Genomic DNA, 14,806 nt, shown 5'->3' on the forward strand with positions numbered 1-14,806 from the left:
ACATAATGTCTCATGTCAATAAATAATGGATAAAGAGCCTGACATTGCTGCGCTGTTGCACAGACGGAACAAGCTGGGTCATTTAGTTCGTACTTAACAGAAGAGGTTGCGTTAAGTGCTGTCTGCTCAGATGGGTTTTCATGATGTCATGTAACAAAAAATAATAATTTCTAATTGAAGTGCGTAATTGCTGCACCGAATGGAGTTGTGATGACTTTAACATTTCCTGAAAAAATGTATTTTCTAGTACTAGCAGATGCCATTATGAATCGTCTGAACAGACTGAAAGCCATTTAATTTGAAACCATTTTCCTTAGTTTACAAATAATAACACAGGAATATACTTGCATTTGTTACATTAAAATTCATTAAATTCATGCTTATTATTTAAATGGATAGTTTTTCTGTCAATAATTACTCGCCCTGTATTCGAACCCGTCTTCAGAAGATATTTTTATAATATCTGATAATACCATGCATAAAAAGCAAAGGCCCAGAAAGGACGTAAGGACATTGTTAAAATGACATCAGCGGTTCAACCGTAATTTTATGAAAATGTGATACTTTTTGTGCGTGAAGAAAATGCGTTCGCAAGCATACCATGACAAAGACTGACACAAAAGAGATTTTTTTATTATTTTATTTTATTTATTATTTTAGTTTTCTTTATGTAGAAAAAGTATTTTCATAGCTTTGTGAAATTATATCAGAACCACTGATGTCACATGGATTATTTTAACAATGTCCTTACAACCTTTCTGGACCTTGATTACATTAGTTGCATTGCTGTCTCTGCAAGGACAAACGCTCGGATTTAATCAAAAATTAAATAATTTGTGTTCCGATCAACAGGTTTGGAATGACAGGTGAATGAGAGAAATTGGAGAATTAAAATTTTTAGGTAAGCTATGCATTCGTTTAAAGCTTTTGCAAACACAACTGATGGTTTCCAGACAGGTTTCACTATCGCCAGTTACGCCTTTGCACATTAAAAGGGGAAAAACAAAGTATTTCAGCTTTAAATTTGGTGCACGAAAAGCAAGCGTTGAGCTGATTTATGAGGAGATGAAGCTGAATACAGTGACATAAAACATTACAGCGCTCTGTAAATATCTGCTTTGTGCATATGTCCGGTGCAGTATTGATGTCATATACCCTGAACTTCATTCAAGGCCATTTCTCCGGTGTTTGGACTTGCAGAGCAAATGTTGTTGAGGTAAGAATAGCCGGCTGAGGACAGACCTCACCCCCCTTTGTACAGAAATAAATATATGACCAGCAAGATATACACTCCGCTGTCACAGGTGGACTGCAAGGTTACATGGCATTCAAGCTACGACATTTAGTTACGAAACACACACGAGACCAAAAACAGAATATGACGTATTCATATTGTATTCATATTTTCTTTCGAAAATTTGTAATTAATTAAATTTTTATGATTCACTTTATTTTATTTTTATTACAGAAATTAATTCATTTAATATTAATAATTACCACTATTTACCATTTTACTTTGCATTTCTTAATTTCAAACTTAAGTAAAAAAAAATTAAATAAAATAAAAATAAAATTATATATATATATATATATATATATATATATATATATATATATATATATATATATATATATATATATAAAATCATAATAAAATAAAAATAAAATAGCTGACTGTCACTCACATATATGCTTCAAAGCCAGCAGATATGGGTAAAAAATAACAGATGTATATTTCAAGAGGTCAAATCTTTTGAAAAACATCATCCTGTCAATATTACAATCAATATTTTCTGATTTGCCCCTCTTTTCCGGCCGAAGTGTGATTTGTCCCCGCCTGACGGCCATTGCAACTGTCACGTGTGGCCTTTAGTTAAAATGTCAAGCTTGTTATGTCCATTCCTTAAACACAAACTGTTCTAAAGACATGTGATGTCTTAGATGAGGGTCCATCCCATAGCAACTGACCTGAGTGTGATAATGCCTGCTCAGATTGCAGCCTTCTGCTCTGGTTAGTGACTGTACACCTAATGCTATCTAACAAACAGATCTACAACAAAGCAAACAAGCGCGTGTTTTTGTGATCTACCGCTGTTAGTGACCTTAACGCATATCACCAGTCTCTTCTTTTCCCTCAAGGGAAGGAACTCGCAAACAAAAATGACATTTCCCCTGGTGACACTGGTGTTCGCGCTGATGGCGACCCATCATCTCTTTAAATGTCTTACCACTTAACAAGATGCCTTACTAATTTGAGGTGCAGCATAAGTAGTATGTGGCAGAGAGAGATGCATTTACACACATCGGCGCATCAGGTTTTGTGAGAATGTGCATTTAGAGGTGTCCTCACATGCCCTTTTACACTTAAAAAAATAAGCATTAGGATTAAAGACTAGGATGAACCGGAGACAGTTAATGTGCTAAAAAAGAGATTCATTTTATTATTAACAAAGTAATTGACTACAGAACATACAATTATTTCTTTCTATTTTAAATAACAAATACTTTACATACTTTAGACGTGGTACCTGTTTTTTACTGTACAAGGACAAGATTTACACTACTAATTAAAAGTTTAAACACTGCTTATTTAACATTATTGGGCTAATATATTGCAATAATCCAAGCTTTAAATAACAAATGTATTATATATGGAAATTACAAATTTTAATATTGCACACAAAGTTTTTATTTTCCCTTTGATCACATATTTTCTATTAAAACTGAAAATTTGTGGAAAGATATGTTGACATAGTTATTATTTATATAATTATATATATATTTATTTTTTTTTTATTATTAAATTTAATTTAGTGATTGAGCTAGAGATTGTGAAAAGTGTTACTGTTTAATTAAATAATTTCATAAGTATTAGGACAGTCAATAAAATGTCACCTAAAATAACCCAAACATTAGTTAATTATTTCATCCTTAGAAATGCATACCATTTTGACTAGCTGTGTATTTATAACAACACAGTGTATTATTATAGTTATCATTTAGTAAGCTATATCTGATACTGTCTCTCATGTACACTGTAAAAAAATAGTTGTTTCACCTTGACATCCTTTATTACTCACTGACTTAAAATTTTCAGCTTAGTCAATTTTGAAATTTTGACAACTGGCATATTTTAGTTGACTATTTAAGTTTAGAAGTCAGCGGGTAACAAAGAATTGAAAGTTTTTACATTGTATCCGCAGTTCGACTACATTATAGTAATAGCACTACAAAACATTTCCAATCAGACCAAGTAGCGTGACACAAGAGAATTATCCATTATATACAGAGCTTTAGTTTCATTCACAGTCACAGTTAGTTGTAGTGTTATACAGGGCAGGTCAGGGAACGACCTTACCTGTGTGTAATCTGTCCTCTTTCTCTGTCCTGCTGCTGTCCCTACTCTAAAAATACCACACCGCCATGAACAGTAATAGAGCGAAATACTTAGTGGTTAATAATGACTTTAAACTGCTTACACTGCATGCTTACACTAACTGTGTTTTTTAAAACCTGCTCGCAGAGAAGAGCTCATTTATGTCCAAAATTGAAATAAATTATGCCTGTGAGTGGGCGGATGTTATAAACACACGTGCGCGCGCACTCAGATACACCCACGTGTGCTTCTGCATATAAATGTCTCCCAGTTTAATGTTCCAAAGCACTCCAGATCCACGGACTGGAACTCTAATTCCTGCATCCAGGATTCCGATGCATTATCATTCCTCTGTGCCTCAGTCAGCTCAGATTACAGCTGCCTGCCAGGCTTCAGAGAGGGAATTAAGACGCCCAGTGTGGCGACAAACAGGAGAAGGTCATGCTGGTTAGTCCTGCCCACGCTGCTTCTCACTGCCAGGCTTGAGATGGGCGCTGCGGGAAAAATAGTGTCCGTCTCACAGCTGGACTGTCAGCACAGGCTGAACGCTGGCCCTCAACCTCTCCTCATGTTTGAAGCCCATCAACTGTTAAAATATACACTCCTCTTCTACTCCTCCTCCTTTCCAGACTATGTCAATCACTTTCTTTCTTTCTTTCCATCTCTCTGATGACTCAAGCTTCACAAGCAGGTACCCAAAAAAGTACTGTAGCGTGGTGTAGTCGTACCATGGGATGGCAACACTGAAATATACTTACTGATAATAATATATAAATCACATATTCCCACATTTAGATTTTCAATGTTTTTCCCGGATTTTCATATTAGTGTTAAGATTTGTAATAGTTGTGTTATTAATAGATTAGAATATGTGAAAAAAACAAATTCATCTGAAAAAATATTCTGTTTTTTTCAGAATATGAAAATATTTTCAGATATGAAATATTGTATATTGATTTTTCAAAACATTTTCTAAAGTCTTATGGTTTTCAATTTAAATTAAATTAATATAAATATATATTTGTTCTCACCTTTTAACCTACAAAATTCCATTCACTATAGATAATTGTGTTATATAATTATTTTAAATATATTATTTATTTAATTCATTTTCATAATTTTATTCATTTTCAATTTTATTTCCAAGTCATGGATATTATTATTATTATTATTATTTATTTATTTATTTATTTATTTTTTTACAGTAAATATAATTTGATTGATAATTATTAATTTTCATTCCTTTTCTCCCTACAGAAACTTACCATACTATTAATTTTGACAACTTCTGTTTTTGAATACTACTGTTCTTGCGTTTTTCATGACTATAAATTATAATATGACAAAACTATGACAATGGCTGTTGGATAGTATATACAGTAAATTCTATACTTCACGGCATCACAGTAACATTTAAATACCACGGTATACGAATATAGTAAACAAGTAATAGTATATCAAAGTACAACAAATGACCATCAATGAATCACAGTACCGACACAGCAACTTCAAAATCTGAACCGCAATAACTAAAAAATGTCCTAATCCCGCTGTAATCACAGCAAACAGCCTCTCAGCCCCAGACAGACGGACAGATCAGAGATCAAAGGTTTCACGGTGCATGATAATACTGATCAAACAACCCATCCTAACTCCCCAAACCTCCTCGCCGTCTCCTGTCTGACAGAGATTTCTGTCTAGAGACAGACAGCTAGTAATCTCCAGTCTCTAATCTAATTTCTAATGGTTTAACAGTCAAATCCCTGGGGTCTAAAGCCCACAGTGTGTGGAAAACAGAATTCATCTGCTCGCTTCCTGTTTTAAAACATTCCCCAAAAAATGGCACTTGCAGGTGTTTGAGGATCTGTTGAGATAAACCTAGAGATGTGCATTCGTTTTCAATAATTTAAGAGTCTAATACCAATTCTTCTGATTATACCACAAGCACACGTGTGATCACCTCAAGCCATCAAACAAAGGTTCGACCCTAAAACTCATCTGTGTATAGAACTACTTCCTCACACCACCAGTTTGCTAATAAACAGCTATTTAAAAATTGCAAGGCTTCTGCTGTCAGATGTTTTATATAATGACCGTTAAAGGAACACTCCACTTTTTTTGGAGATAGGCTCATTCTCCAACTCTCCCAGAGTTAATAAGTTAACTCCAACTCCCCCAGAGTTTTATCGATTTGGAATCTATTCAGCCGATATATCCCGGTCTGATATTTTTCCTAACTTGACTGTTCTGTAATTATGACCAAAGCAGGCGCAGTGATATCACTTTGTTTGCTGCAACAACGGTACGGCTAGAAACTTTGATTATTACACCAGAATGGGAGTATAGTTCCTAATGATGCTTCCTGATGCTACTGGTCTAATTGGGTTCAATGATCTATGCTGAAAGTGCTATCGCCAGACCTGGAGATCGGCTGAATAGATTCCAAAACGGTAGACCTCAACTTATCAACCCTGTGGAAGTTGGAGAATGAGCCTATTTCCAAAAAAAAAGTTAAATGTTCCTTTAAACATTATCATCTGGTCCAGGTTTTTAATAGATTTGTGAAAGTCACGTAGTTGCTTTTTACTAACATGCATTGTTTAAAAACAATAATTTCATGATGATACAAAATATATATATATATATATATATATATATATATATATATATATATATATATATATATATATATATATATATATTTAACTTTATTTTTTTACTAGATATTTTTGATATAAATTTGTACAGACAGTGAAATTTACTTTATTTATTTCATGAAAATATTAATTCTTTAAAAGTAAAAGTATTGTCAAATATTAACAGGTTTTACATGCTATTATTGTTTTTGTATAAATAGTTTAAAACTATTTTTCCATTGGTCTAAAAATCCATACTTATATATAAATTAGACAATAATTTAAGTATGATTTATGCGCTCTATTAAAAAATTACTCCAATCAGATTGTTGGAAAATTTGAAACATTAATAAAAAACTAACTTTTTGAGTGCACATACTTTCTCTCATATAATGGTCTGTTTACTTTTACATAAAACGATATTTTTAACTCAAATAATATGTATTTTATATTTATAATAACAATTTGGCAACTAGCCCCAATGAGACAGTCATTATCACATAATAACCCAGTCTTATTTATGTTTGGGTCCCGATCACCCTGTCAGTTGTTTTTAACTACAATACGAAACATTATCATCACTTCAACGCTTTCAGAAACCCATCCGAATCAAATTCAAGACTGTATGAAATGAGAGCATCAAACGAAGCAGCGCGCTAGAATAACCACGCCGCAGTCTGATTCATACATGTGGGTGGAAGACAGAAGCACAGCCTCTTGAGGTTTTCTATGTGCGCACCGTTCGCAGGTACAAGCCTTTACAAGACTTCCTGTCACTCGGCGCGGTCAGCTGAAAGAGAGGGGGTGTCCCCGGGCGATCACGGTGACGCAATAAGCCTCCTGACACACACCAACAAACTGACCGTCTAAAAGCCAGACCCCATTAAATCAGTTGAGAAAGGCTTTACGGATCTCCTGTCGTCTAGTCAGGACGACGAGCAAAAAGGCTTAAAGGAATTAAAAGCTTACGAATCACTGACACACAACAAAACATAGATACTTTCATTCAAGCGAGTACGACGTGATTGAACTAACCGGTTAACCAAGCAGCATAAGTCTTTAAAGTACTGTCAGAGCGTTCAGTGAGGAATTTACATTTAGATAGATGATATCGTCACATTAAGATGAATGGCATAAAACTGACGATATTTAGAACGACACTCACCGGTTGTCTTCTGCTGATGCTTTTAGTTGGGAAGCGCTGACCGGAATTCAGTCCGTTCATTCCAGAATGTTTGCATGCATGTGTGTGAAGAGTGTGTGTGTGTGTGTGTGTGTCCAAGTGCAGTTACCGTAGGCTGAGGGTTGATCCTGTGTTACCATTCACTGGCAGGCTGCCCCTCTCTCTCTCTTTAACTCTCCGATTCTCTCGCTTTCTGTCATGCTATCACTCTCTCTTCCCCTCCCTTCTCTTCATCCTCTCTCTCTCTCTCTCTCCGCTCTCAGGCTGTCAGAGCTGGGCTGCTCTACCATGTGTTAGCCCACGTACAACTGCAACACAATGTGCCTGCACACACACACATAGATCAGCTGTTGTTTCCCTGAGACGAACATGCTGACACACAATTTGCTAAATTACTCCTGTCCAAAATAAGGGAGAAAAAAAACAGCTCAAAGGGTTCGCAAACACTCTCTGGGTTTCTATCTGGGGCTTTGTTGTGTGTGTGTGTGTGTGTGTGTGTGTGTGTGTGTGTGTGTGTGTGTGTGTGTGTGTGTGTGTGTGACACAGAGAACAACCCCCTGCTAAGATGGTAATATTTCGTCTGTTTCTCTTCAAAGCCTTCTCAGTTTCATGTCACAGTAGCAATATGCAAAATAACCAAGTTTTCATTTATAGCTTATGTTAAAAAACAAGGCAAAATCATTGAAATATAGTTTGAAAATATTATATTTGTGCATCCTGGAAATTTTTCATTACAAATGTTGATGATACCTATTACAATGCGTGTGAGACTTGCGCTAGAATAATATTCATCTTGCGGACGGTTTAAGGGAGAAAAAACTCATAACCTTATATTTAAGGAGCTGTATCTAGGGACCGGAATATCACAGATCGCTATAGCAACCACAAGAACAACTTAGCAACTACATAGAAACACATTAGTAACATCAATCCATATCTTGGAATCAGGATACGATTGAGGAAACATTCTTTGTACCACTTTAAAAACTGCTAAAGACAGACAGAACACTTTAACACCCACACCAAACTATGTTGCTATGCAGTGAATGGTTTTAAACTCATTGCTATGCGGTTACTAGGATGTTCTAAAAGGTTGCTGGGGTGCTGAGTGCAAAACTGCTTTTATGTAGTTACTCATTGCAAAAAACAACCACTCAGAACATCCTGCTCCTGACATCCTAGCAATGTGCCTAAATAGTCAAAACACCTTAGCAACTGCATAGCAACACTCTGGAAACCACCCAAGTATATTGTTATTATGTAATGACTGTTTTTAAGCACACTGCTATACAGTTACTACGGTGTAAGTGGTTGCCAGGGTGTTGCTGCATCAATCACACATCCTATAAAAGTGTCAAAACTCCTTAGCAACTGAATAGCAACACCCTGGCAACTACTCAACTATCTTACTACACATTTACTAGTGTGTTCTGGTTGTTCTTTGTAGTTACTAGTATATATAGCAACATTCTGGCAACCACCAGACTACGTTGCTACATGGTAATTGTTTTAAATACAATACAATGCAGTTAGTAGAATGTTCTAAGTGGTTGCTAGGGCTTTGCTAAAGCAATTACTTTGAACATCCTATTTCTGACATCCTAGCAATGTGCCTAAATACAATCAAACAACCTTAGCAACTGCATAGCAATACCCTGGCAACCACCAAAATATCTTGCTAAGCAGCTGCTTGTGTGTTCTGATAGTTCTATGCAGTTACTAGTATGTTTTAAATGATTGTGTTTTATGTTTTATTTGATTGTGATCCTAGCAATATGAATAAAAAAACACTTTAGGAACTGCATAACAACCACTCAACTGGTATGTAGCTACGTGGTGGCTGTTTTTAAGCACATTGCAGTGCAGATATTAGGATGTTCTAAGTGGTTGCTATGGTGCTGAGTGCAAAACTGCTTTTATGCGGTTGCTGAGTGCAAAAAAACAACAACTCAGAATATCCTTGAACTGACATCCTAAAAATGTGCCCAAAAAGTCAAAAAACCTTGGCACACTGGCAACCACTCAACTATCTTGCTACACAATTGCTAGTGTGTTATGATTGTTCTATGCTGTTACCGGTATGTTCTATATGGTTGCCAGGGTGTTGTTATTCAGTTGCTAAGTGCGAAAGCAACCACAAAGAACATAGTAACCGCGTAACAATTTAAAACAGTCAGAACACACTAAAAACTGCATAGAAACCCCTGACAGCCACCTAACTATGTTGCTATGCGGTGACTGTTTTTAAGCTCATAGTTACTAGGATGTCGCTAGGGTGTTCAGCAAATTCTTGATGTGCTAGGACTAGGGTGTTATAAGTGATTGCTTTAGCAAACAACCTTGCAACCATCTTGCAACCGTCCTTCTAACTGCACAGCAGTGTGCCTAAAAACTGTCACTGTGTAGCAACATAGTTGGGTGGTTAACATGGTGTTGCTATGTGATTGCTAAAGAGTGTTTTAGCACATTGCTATGCACTTGCTAGGATGTTCTAAAGGGTTGCTAAGGTGACATATGATATTTCAGTCCCTAGATACGCTGTTTTTGTAGTGTTGCCTATTTGCTCCAGGTAGTGTATGAGAATCCCCAAGATCATTCTCAACATAATTAACTTGATGAGCTCAGAACTCATTATTTTTATATCGTTCTGCCCCCTCCACCCCCACCCCACCCCTTATTATTGCCCTGATTAATCAAATAACACACTGCAGTTCGCGTGTGTTCATTTATGCGACATTTGGGAAATTAAACTAAATAACCCTTGATGATCAAAAGACAACTGATGCACCGTTCATCTGGCCCCATGGATTTATCGATCGGATGTAATTCCAAATGGTGTGCTAGATTTTGCGATCTGCTGTGTTGTGCGGCACGTGCTTTCACTCTTACATTCACGAATCAGCAGCCTGGAGCTTGTACAAAAGTGTCCATGGCAACGGGCTGAACCCATGCCAAGTTATTTGGTCCTAGTGTGCTAAAGATAGATGCACAGCACACAGGAAAGTCTGCACTGCGTGAGATTCCTAAACCATCAGCACCTGTACCTCTTACTGTAAAAACGCTACATTACCAAGACACCTATGCTGAAGGAAAGCGCTTAATAGAGCTAAACCATAGTATAGCAGTAGCAACTGAATAGACTTTCCATAGTACTTTGATATACAGAGTGGTATTTCCAAGAGCATCAATCATTTATTCTAGCATGATGCATGTCTAAAATGCCCCTTGTATTAGTACGGTAGCATGTTTCGAAGAAAAACAGCAAATATGATAGTGATGATTTAAACATTATATCTTAAAGGTATGTTATATAGCCATATTATTTGCATACCATTATATTTATATGGTACTTCTAGATACTTCAAAGAATACCATGATATTACCAGGTTCTAAAAGTTTTGTTATTATCACATTATCATGAACAAAAACATGGAAATACTATAGTAAGAGATAAAAGTGAACTTTTACAGTCTTATTTTGATGAAGTGTACGATTGGGTTGTTTTGACCCAGCGGTTGGGTTACTGCCCAGAAACTTGGGTTAAACATTTAACCCAATTGTTGGTTGAAAACAACACAGTCGCTGAGCTTGTCCATATTTTAACCCATTTTTGAGTGTATTGTACTTCAAAATACACAATGGTACTAACAAGAATATCAGTGCATGGGGTGTATCGCCTTAATATGTGTGTCATCTCTAAAAACCATAATATTATTGTAAAGAATATTGATTTACAACAATAATCTTTAGTGATGCACCCCTCTCTCTCTCTCACACACACACACACACACATCAAGGGGACAGCTTGCGGGGCGAATGCAGAAAACTGGGACATTACTGCAGGCTACGCCTCATACAACACCCTCGCAGCCTGCCACATTCCCGCTGGCCCTCTAATGAACGGAAACCCAGGGTGGATCTGTCACCAGAACGCTGTCCTGCGCAGCCTGGAAATGGTGGAGCCAAGCTGCCTACACACAGTCTGTCATACAGGGAGGAGAGCAGAAGAAATCAAAACATGTAAAATAAAACTGTACCCCCCATTTGAACAGCTGTGAGAACGCAGAGACCTTTTTATATATATATATATATATATATATATATATATATATATATATATATATATATATATATGAATCTGCCAGTTCCTGATGTAGTTGTGATGTTGAGAATTCAATTCGGCTGGAACCCGCTGAATGACAGCTTGACGTGTCTTTGAAGCCCCAGTCGATGTTTGTTTGTTGGCGCAGAAAGATAGCCTCTCGTTCACAACCCTGCAGGAGAGCAATAAAGAGGAGAGGGGGGAAAAGAGGAAGAGAGATTCTTTTGTGAATGGCATGGATAGATAGATAGATAGATAGATAGATAGATAGATAGATAGATAGATAGATAGATAGATAGATAGATAGATAGATAGATAGATAGATAGATAGATAGATAGATAGATAGTGAGCTTCTGAGTGTGCAATATAAGTGGTAAAAGTGCACTGGCTTCCTCTGATCCATTAGTGCGTCTTTCCCTCATCAGCAGAGACAAAGAGTCTGTCAGAGCACTGGGATGACCCTGATCTCCCACCCACGACACACAAACAACCCACAATGCTCTCCTGATCTCACTGGCTTGTCAGTCTAACTGGGGAGCACATTTCAACGGTACTTCGGGTTGAGCATTACAATTTTAAATTAGTGTCAGAAATCAGAAATCATTCTAATATGTTGATGCGGCGCCCAAAACCTCTTCGCTATAAATATTATACGTCTTTGCTGTCACTTTGCATGGTTTGGATTATTCAGTGCATCCTTGTTGAATAAAATATGTTTTTAATCATTCAAAAAAAAAAGAAGCAGTATGTAGATTTCACTGTGCAAGCAATTAGTCGATAATTCTTACGGGAGATCTGCTTACAATCGGAGCTCGAGCTGTGTGTTTATAGTGTGAAACTGTTGTGCAGGAACACTTGAATCCATGCGTGTGGGTGTTAAAGAGAGCGAGCGGAAGACAGAGGTAACCTTTACTGTTGGTTATGCATAAAAAACAACAAAACAGCTGATGAGGATGATGACGACGATAACTTAAGTCTGCAGTAGACGTTCAGATTAATACATATACAGCCTACACGCACCATATTCTATAATTAATTTACCTGTGCCTTATTTTAAATGCTTTCAGACTGAAAATTACTTGAGATTCTTAGACCAATTAAATAGGCCTACCTTTTTGTGCACATTCCTGAGCTGTTTCCGATATGCAGTTGTTGTTGTTGTGTATAGCTCCCTGAAAAAAAGACACACGTGAACCACTGAGTCACGATGGCGTGTGAACATATAAAGCTTGACACATATTCTTTATACTGCTGTTTATGACCTTACAAAGCGCTAGTTGTCAGCTCCAGCCTTTTTTTTTGATACAGGTAGGCTACTGTTGCCATGGCAGCCAGAAAACCCTGCAGTGAGAGCACAACAAGCCTGCCGTTTCTACGTTCTAACAGAAATAACTGGAGTTTGAGCAAAAAGTGAATGGCGAATGAATGGTGCTGCCTCTAGAAAAATGGATGGGGGCCAGGTATGAACGTGAGTCGATTCCAAAAATGATTGATTCATGGATTCATTCAGTGGACCTGTCTGAGCAACTCTCCTTTAACGTCACTTTACCTTTACAAATCCCAGAACTTTTTAACAATACGTTGTGACAAGTTTGATTCATCTCGGGGACTCGAAACTTTTGATTCTGCAGAACATGCTTCTTCATCAGAAGCCTCTTTCTATAGTTACACGAGTCAACCAGCAGGTGGTGATAAGTGAACGGCTTTTTAACTATTGTCACAGGCATTTAATTGTTTGATCAGAATAGGTGCTGGATATTGGTATAGGGATATGATGCATCGTCCATAAATTTTACGGCAAATCATAACAAGCGAAGTCCGATTTTGGAGACTTTCTCTCCTTAAATATGAAGTCAAACAACAGATGATTTATTCAACAGATGATGAATAACATTTTTTGAGAAAACCAATTTTAAAAAGACTGACTAACAAGCTATGAAGTTCGAATATAACAGCCATAAAACAAATGAGCACCCTGGAGTCAACTGAATCAAACGATCCATGATCCGAAGCTCTGATTTGAATCAAAAGACTCACGAACCCGCTCCATGATCTGATAGCTAGCTTTTTTTTAATTTTATTTTATTATTATTATTATTGAACAGTACAAACGTTATAACATAGATACAATTATACATAAAGACAAAAAATAATAATACTACTAACAAAAGAATATACATTCAAATTTGCCAGGGTGAACAAGAAAACCATGCCAAAAATCAGATAGCTAGCTTACACGAATAATGAAGTGAATCATTTTGCGAATCAATGGTTTAAACGTAACATCTAATAAGTGTCTATTTGACATCTGATAGGAAAAATCTATTTGATGTAGGCATCAAATAGATGTCATTGTGCATCCTTGCAATTCACCTAAATTAATATCAACGTATGTGTAAATAAACGCTTTAACCTGTAGCTTCTTCACAGGAAACGACTAAAATAATCTCCCACCTGTGCTGGATTTACTGGACTTGGCTTTGCTTGTGTGTGGAGGGATTTAGGGAGTGAATGCCTGCATTTCTGCCCGTGTAATGACTGGATCAAACCTTTGTAGAGGGAAGTGAACCTCTGGCAAGCGTTCTGTAACATTCTCCAACCTGATAGCATTCCTCCTGTGTGAAATCATCTGGACAGCTATCAGATCCTTTCTATTCTTCTTTAGAGAGATAGAGGCCTGCCAGTGACACTTTTAAATTGTTTCAACGCATTTATTTATTCAGTATAAATATCCAAACACCGTTTTATCCACAGCTTTGTAATTCTTTTATAAACTCTAAATATATTTTTTTATTCGAGATTTAAAAGCAGGGCTGTTTGCATTTAATTGCCAAATATGTCAGGTTATAATTTTCAGTAGAATAATAATAATAATAATAATAAAAAAACTAAAACTAAATTTGTTTTATGTTAACAATATTTATTTGTGTAACATTTATATTTGGGGAAGCAGTGGGGTTCTTACAATCCTAGTGAATCTCTTATTTATGAATTGAAATATTCAGGGCTGATATATTGCTGTAGTGAGCACCAGCCACCAGCAGATGACAGGAAAACTCAACTGATTCTTTGCACCCATTGGATTGTGGAAAACAGAACTAAAATGCCAATACAGAAAATAGAAATGATGCACTAATTTATGAATCTGTGTCATGAAATGCCTTTACATCTGTATATATTTTAATTCTAAAACACATTCTTTTGCTGTCTGCCTGAATCCATTATTAATCATGCTTCTAATTTTCCACTTTAAAAAAAAAAAAAAAAAAAAAAAAAAAAACAGTTTCCTGACTGTATTTTGGCTATACACTATATGAAAATACACTATATAACACTAACATTTTCTGATAGTATATTAGTACACTACTGTTCAAATGTTTGAGGTAGTGACTTTTATTTTGAAACACCCTCAGAAATAAAGGTACAATAGCTGTCACTGGGTCGGTACCTTTTCAAAAGATACATGTCTATTTTGGTACCTATTAGTACTTAAAGTCTACATTGACAA

General features: G+C 36.3%; 1 long non-coding RNA gene across 1 annotated transcript; it reads right to left on the minus strand.

Annotated features, from left to right (window-relative positions):
- Positions 1–11,308: 11,308 nt before the first annotated feature.
- Positions 11,309–12,743, minus strand: LOC122329543. Its single transcript, XR_006247921.1, has 3 exons — positions 12,566–12,743; positions 12,410–12,470; positions 11,309–11,469 (listed from the first exon to the last, which is right to left on the minus strand). It is a non-coding gene; the product is annotated as an uncharacterized LOC122329543 (long non-coding RNA).
- Between the last annotated feature and the right edge of the window lie 2,063 nt (positions 12,744–14,806).

This window comes from Puntigrus tetrazona, chromosome 24 (genome assembly GCF_018831695.1).
Source record: "Puntigrus tetrazona isolate hp1 chromosome 24, ASM1883169v1, whole genome shotgun sequence".
In the NCBI taxonomy this organism is placed as follows: Eukaryota; Metazoa; Chordata; class Actinopteri; order Cypriniformes; family Cyprinidae; genus Puntigrus; species Puntigrus tetrazona.